Here is a 7,500-nt window from a genome sequence, read left to right on the forward strand (position 1 = left end):
GCCGTGGTTGTGCTGGCGGTGACCATGGCTGCCTGCTCCTTTGGTTCACGATGTCCCCGCCGAAGGCGGCGTACTTTAAAGTACTGCAGCTCGAGCGCACAAGGTGCGCGGGGAATTGTTAGCGGCGCCGTGCTTGTGCTGGCGGTGACCATGGCTGCCTGCTCCTTTGGTTCACGATGTCCCCGCCGAAGGCGGCGTACTTTAAAGTACTGCAGCTCGAGCGCACAAGGTGCGCGGGGAATTGTTAGCGGCGCCGTGGTTGTGCTGGCGGTGACCATGGCTGCCTGCTCCTTTGGTTCACGATGTCCCCGCCGAAGGCGGCGTACTTTAAAGTACTGCAGCTCGAGCGCACAAGGTGCGCGGGGAATTGTTAGCGGCGCCGTGCTTGTGCTGGCGGTGACCATGGCTGCCTGCTCCTTTGGTTCACGATGTCCCCGCCGAAGGCGGCGTACTTTAAAGTACTGCAGCTCGAGCGCACAAGGTGCGCGTGGAATTGTTAGCGGCGCCGTGGTTGTGCTGGCGGTGACCATGGCTGCCTGCTCCTTTGGTTCACGATGTCCCCGCCGAAGGCGGCGTACTTTAAAGTACTGCAGCTCGAGCGCACAAGGTGCGCGGGGAATTGTTAGCGGCGCCGTCGTTGTGCTGGCGGTGACCATGGCTGCCTGCTCCTTTGGTTCACGATGTCCCCGCCGAAGGCGGCGTACTTTAAAGTGCTGCAGCTCGAGCGCACAAGGTGCGCGGGGAATTGTTAGCGGCGCCGTGGTTGTGCTGGCGGTGACCATGGCTGCCTGCTCCTTTGGTTCACGATGTCCCCGCCGAAGGCGGCGTACTTTAAAGTACTGCAGCTCGAGCGCACAAGGTGCGCGGGGAATTGTTAGCGGCGCCGTGGTTGTGCTGGCGGTGACCATGGCTGCCTGCTCCTTTGGTTCACGATGTCCCCGCCGAAGGCGGCGTACTTTAAAGTACTGCAGCTCGAGCGCACAAGGTGCGCGGGGAATTGTTAGCGGCGCCGTGCTTGTGCTGGCGGTGACCATGGCTGCCTGCTCCTTTGGTTCACGATGTCCCCGCCGAAGGCGGCGTACTTTAAAGTACTGCAGCTCGAGCGCACAAGGTGCGCGTGGAATTGTTAGCGGCGCCGTGGTTGTGCTGGCGGTGACCATGGCTGCCTGCTCCTTTGGTTCACGATGTCCCCGCCGAAGGCGGCGTACTTTAAAGTACTGCAGCTCGAGCGCACAAGGTGCGCGGGGAATTGTTAGCGGCGCCGTCGTTGTGCTGGCGGTGACCATGGCTGCCTGCTCCTTTGGTTCACGATGTCCCCGCCGAAGGCGGCGTACTTTAAAGTGCTGCAGCTCGAGCGCACCATGTGCGTGGGGAATTGTTAGCGGGGGCGTCGTTGTGCTGGGGGCTGACTGTCCCTAGTGGGTATAGGATAATGTTAATGTACGGGGATCGCTGGGCGGCACGGACTTGGAGGGCCGAAAAGGCCTGTTTCCGGCTGTATGTGTATGATATGATATGATATGATGCCTGCCTGCTCATTTGGTTCATGATGTCCACGCGGCAGGCGGAATATTTTAAAAGCACTGTTCTGTACGAAGTGCACAATGTCCGTTGGGGAAATGCAGCTGGGGGTCGGTCGACCGGCTGACGACGCCTGCCTGCCGATTTGGTTCACGATGTCCCCGCCGAAGGCGGCATACTTGAAAGTACCGCCGTTCGCGGCGCGCAATTTGCGGGGGGAGGAATTGTTAGTGCACGTCTGTGTGCTAGGTGACGATGCTTGCCGACTTGGTTCATGCCGTCCACGCCGAAGACGGCGCCGTTTAAAGTACTGCCGCTCGAGGTGCACAATTTGCGGGGGAATTGTTAATGGGCGTCGGCGTGCTGGGTGACGATGTGGAGATGTGGAACGCCGAGCCAGATCTATCTTATTTGTTTGCTTGGCCCACTGGACTTTGCATGGGCTTTGCAACACTGTGTGCTAGGTTAAATCACGGCCAATAGAGTGAGTGTTTTTAATGATCCTGATCTGATAAGGGGACTAGAGGTAAAAGAGCCGTTAGGAGGCAGTGATCACAACACGATAAGTTTTACTCTGCAAATGGAAAGGTAGAAGGGAAAATCGGAAGTGTCTGTATTACAGTATAGCAAAGGGGATTACAGAGGCATGAGGCGGGAGCTGGCCAAAATTGACTGGAAGGAGGCCCTAGCAGGGAAGACGGTAGAACAGCAATGGCAGGTATTCCAGGGAATAATGCAGAGGTTGCAGGATCAATTTATTCCAAAGAGGTGGAAAGACTCTAAGGGGAGTAAGAGACACCTGTGGCTGACAAGGGAAGTCAGGGACAGCATAAAAATTAAGGAGAGGAGGTATAACATAGCAAAGAAGAGTGGGAAGACAGAGGATTGGGACTCTTTTAAAGAGCAACAAAAGTTAACTAAAGAGGCAATGCGGGGAGAAAAGATGAGGTGCGAGGGTAAACTAGCCAATAATATAAAGGAGGATAGCAAAAGTTTTTTTAGGTACGTGAAGAGGGAAAAAATAGTCAAGGCAAATGTGGGTCCCTTGAAGACAGAAACGGGGGAATTTATTATGGGGAACAAAGAAATGGCAGACGAGTTAAACCGTTACTTTGGGTCTGTCTTCACTGAGGAAGATACACACAATCTCCCAAATGTTCTAGGGGCCGGAGAACCTAGGGTGATGGAGGAACTGAAGGAAATCCACATTAGGCAGGAAATGGTTTTGGGTAGACTGATGGGACTGAAGGCTGATAAATCCCCAGGGCCTGATGGTCTGCATCCCAGGGTACCTAAGGAGGTGGCTCTAGAAATAGTGGAAGCATTGGAGATCATTTTTCAATGTTCTATATAGATTCAGGATCAGTTCCTGTGGATTGGAGGATAGCAAATGTTATCCCACTTTTTAAGAAGGGAGGGAGAGAGAAAACGGGTAATTATAGACCAGTTAGTCTGACATCAGTGGTGGGGAAGATGCTGGAGTCAATTAGAAAAGACGAAATTGCTGAGCATTTGGATAGCAGTAACAGGATCATTGCGAGTCAGCATGGATTTACGAAGGGGAAATCATGCTTGACAAATCTACTGGAATGTTTTGAGGATGTAACTAGGAAAATTGACAGGGGAGAGTCAGTGGACGTGGTGTACCTCGACTTTCAGAAAGCCTTCGACAAGCTCCCACATAGGAGATTAGTGGGCAAAATTAGGGCACGTGGTATTGGGGGTAGGGTACTGACATGGATAGAAAATTGGTTGACAGACGGAAAGCAAAGAGTGGGTATAAATGGGTCCCTCTCGGAATGGCAGGCAGTGACCAGTGGGGTACCGCAAGGTTCGGTGCTGGGACCCCAGCTATTTACGATATGCATTAATGACTTAGACGGAGGGATTAAAAGTACCATTAGCAAATTTGCAGATGATACTAAGCTGGAGGGTAGTGTGAATTGTGAGGAAGATGCAATAAGGCTGCAGGATGACTTGGACAGGTTGTGTGAGTGGGCGGATACATGGCAGATGCAGTTTAATGTAGATAAGTGCGAGGTTATTCACTTTGGAAGTAAGAGTAGAAAGGCAGATTATTGTCTGAATGGTGTCAAGTTAGGAGGAGGGGGAGTTCAACGAGATCTGGATGTCCTAGTGCATCAGTCAATGAAAGGAAGCATGCAGGTACAGCAGGCAGTGAAGAAAGCCAATGGAATGTTGGCCTTCGTAACCAGAGGAGTTGAGTATAGGAGCAAAGAGGTCCTTCTACAGTTGTAGCGGGCCCTGGTGAGACCGCACCTGGAGTACTGTGTGCAGTTTTGGTCTCCAAATTTGAGGAAGGATATTCTTGCTATGGAGGGCGTGCAGCGTAGGTTCACTAGGTTAATTCCCGGAATGGCGGGACGGTCGTATGTTGAAAGGCTGGAGCGATTGGGCTTGTATACACTGGTATTTAGAAGAATGAGGGGGGATCTTATTGAAACATATACGATAATTAGGGGATTGGACACATTAGAGGCAGGAAACATGTTCCCAATGTTGGGGGAGTCCAGAACAAGGGGCCACCGTTTAAGAATAAGGGGTAGGCCATTTAGAACGGAGATGAGGAAGAACCTTTTCAGTCAGAGAGTGGTGAAGGTGTGGAATTCTCTGCCTCAGAAGGCAGTGGAGGCCAGTTCGTTGGATGCTTTCAAGAGAGAGCTGGATAGAGCTCTTAAGGATAACGGAGTGAGGGGGTATGGGGAGAAGGCAGGAACGGGGTACTGATTGAGAGTGATCAGCCATGATCGCATTGAATGGCGGTGCTGGCTCGAAGGGCTGAATGGCCGACTCCTGCACCTATTGTCTATTGTCTATTGTCTATAATCAACCACTTTATTTTGCCCGTCTTTGTGACTCCTCTTTGACACGTCGATCACCGCTGAGGCTGTTTTACCTGTTTCGCCTATGTACCGTAAGGTACACTCCTTACATTGAACTGCATACACCCCATTATTTCGCTCACGGGTTATCCTCTGTGCTATCCAGTCTCTCCTGTCACCCTGTTCTATGTTTTTGTCTATTACCCAGTGGGAGCAGGCCCCATATTGACATTAATTTGTAACCCTACTGCTCCCCTCGTCTGCTGGTTTTATCACCATCTCATGTTTATCCCTCAGCTCTGCCGTGGTCTCCCTCTCTTTTTTTCTGGTGAGGTTCGGCCTATCCTTTGTCATGGGCATATCCCAGGCTGTTTTAGTAACGTTCTTTTAAAACGTGTCGTGTTTGTTTGGCTTTACCCACGTTCCAGCATTAGAGGCCAATTTTTGCAATGTTTCCTGGGTGGGATTTGCCGGTTTTACAAATGGTGTCACTATCTCACCCTGCTTCCTGATACCCTTATGGGGTCGGCTCTGTTCTTGCAGAACCCTCGGGTGGTGCAGAGTCTGGGCCTTGTTATCAATATCTTGCCCTGCTTCCCGATACCCTTGCGGGTTCGGCTCTGTTCTTGCAGATCCCTCAGGTGGTGCAGAGTCTGGGCGGCATCGTCACCCAGCACACCGACGCCCACTGAAAATTACCCACGCACAGTGCGCGCCTGGAGCGGCAGTAGTTCAAACTACCCCTACCCCTACCCCTACCCCTACCGCTACCCCTACCCCTACCCCTAACCCTAACCCTAACCCTAACCCTAACCCTAACCCTAACCCTAACCCTAACCCTAACCCTAACCCTAACCCTAACCCTAACCCTAACCCTAACCCTAACCCTGACCCTGACCCTAATGCAGGCAGAGTTATTTATAAAGTGGCCCAGACTCTGCACCACCTGAGGGTTTTGTAACAGAACCAACCCCATAAGGGTTTCAGGAAGCAGGGCAAGATATTGATAACAAGGCGCAGACTCTGCACCACCTCAGGGTTCTGCAAGAACAGAGCCGACCCCATAAGGGCATCAGGAATCAGGGCAAGATATTGATAAAATGGCCCAGACTCTGCACCACCTGAGGGTTCTGCAAGAACAGAGCCGACCCCATAAGGGCATCAGGAAGCAGGGCAAGATATTGGTAACAAGGCCCACGGGGAAGGCGGCATACTTTGGGGTTATTTTGTAGTGAGTTTTGAAGGCATGTGCTAGTGTTACGCATACCGAGGGCGCGCAAAGTTCGGCGCGCCCGGGCCAAAACGCCTCTGCTGGCCGCGGCCGAGTCGGCCGACGGATTGCCACGGACTTGCTTGACGACCTGTCACTCTCCGTGCATCGGTTGCACGCCCGGTTCGTCCTTTCCATTTGTTTCATGATGTACACGCGGCAGGCGGAATATTTTAAAAGCACTGTTCTGTTCGAAGTGCACAATGGCCGTTGGGGCAATGCAACTGGGGGTCGGTCGACCGGCTGACGACGCCTGCCTGCCGATTTGGTTCACGATGTCCCCGCCGAAGGCGGCATACTTGAAAGTACTGCCGTTCGCGGCGCGCAATTTGCAGGGGGGAGGAATTGTTAGTGGACGTCTGTGTGCTGGGTGACGATGCTTGCCGACTTGGTTCATGCCGTCCACGCCGAAGACGGCGCCGTTTAAAGTACTGCCGCTCGAGGTGCACAATTTGCGGGGGAATTGTTATTGGGCGTCGGCGTGCTGGGTGACGATGTGGAGATGAGGAACGCCGAGCCAGATCTATCTTATTTGTTTGCTTGGGCCACTGGACTTTGCATGGGCTTGGCATCATTGTGTGCTACGTTAAATCACGGCCAATTGAGTGAGTATTTTTTATTCAACCACTCTATTTTGCCCGTCTTTGTGACTCCTCTATGACACGCCGATCACCGCTGACGTGTTAATCTGCGTGTTAGGTATCTCGGGGGTCAGTTGGACGGACAGATGTGTAAGGGTTTTGTTCGGAAGGATCGTTGAGTGTAAACGGTGAACGGGGGTTAAAGGCCCTGAGGTTTCAATCCTCTAAAGAATGTAAAAGGTCTGACGCGTTAGCTAGCAGCTAATGAGGTGAACCTAGCAGCTAATGAGGCTCTCTCTCTCTCACGGCCCCGGGACTCCCTCCCTCCCTCCTCCCTCTTGGAACCCTCCCTGCGTGGGGGGGGGGGGGGGGGGGGGGGGGGGCACGAAGAAAAAGAGGGTATAAGAAGAATCCAGTGGAAGGAGTAGGGACTGGGGGCGAGGTCAGACAGCCTATCCGGCTAATAAAGCATCATGAGGTTAGGTATAAACTCTGATGACTGCATAAACTCGCCCCTAATGGGGGGGGGGCACTCTCTCCCCCACCCCTCTCTCCCCAGTGCCACTCCCTCCGACCCCCCCCCCACTCTCTTCGTGTCGCTGGGCCCGCCCGGCACGGCCCCGAGGATCACTCCCCGCGCGGCAACGGGACACCGGGTCGCCGGGCCCGCAGGGTCGTCAGTCGGGCGGGGGGGGGGAGGGTGGCCATGCCAGCAGCAGGAGAGGTTTCCAACGAACCCGCGACCGCAGCAGGACCGCCCGCGGCAGACATTTGGACCCAGCGGGTCCGTTCGGGATGGTTGCCGGGCCCGCAGCAGAGGTTTCCTTCCACCCAACGGGGGGGGGGGGGGGGGGCGGGGCTGCCCATCTTCCCGCTCGAAGCAACGGCCTCACCCTAACGGCCTCACCCTAACAACCCTCACCCTGACCCTAAACCGCTCGGTTCATGACTTCTCTCCGTTTGGTTCATGAATTCGCCATTTAGTTCACGACTTCTCCTGTTGGTTCCTGACTTCTACCTCGTGGTTCGTGATTCCGGCGGGTAGGTGGGGTGCCCGGATACTCTCGGCGAAAGGTGTTCAAGTGGCAACGGCGGTCCCGTAGATAAGACGGGTTCGGATGCTCGAGCGTGTCGAGTAAGCGCCGGATCGGCGCCGGGCGCCCCCGGCCGGCTGGCTTGCCCCCCCCCCCCCCCACCCCCCCCCCCCCTGGCGGCAGAAACGTGTATCGCGCCAGTGCCGCCGCTGAGGTCGAGATTGGCCGCCTCGACCGTTCGAAGCGTCGCA

The sequence above is a fragment of the Rhinoraja longicauda genome, unplaced genomic scaffold (genome assembly GCF_053455715.1).
Source record: "Rhinoraja longicauda isolate Sanriku21f unplaced genomic scaffold, sRhiLon1.1 Scf000087, whole genome shotgun sequence".
NCBI lineage: Eukaryota > Metazoa > Chordata > Chondrichthyes > Rajiformes > Arhynchobatidae > Rhinoraja > Rhinoraja longicauda.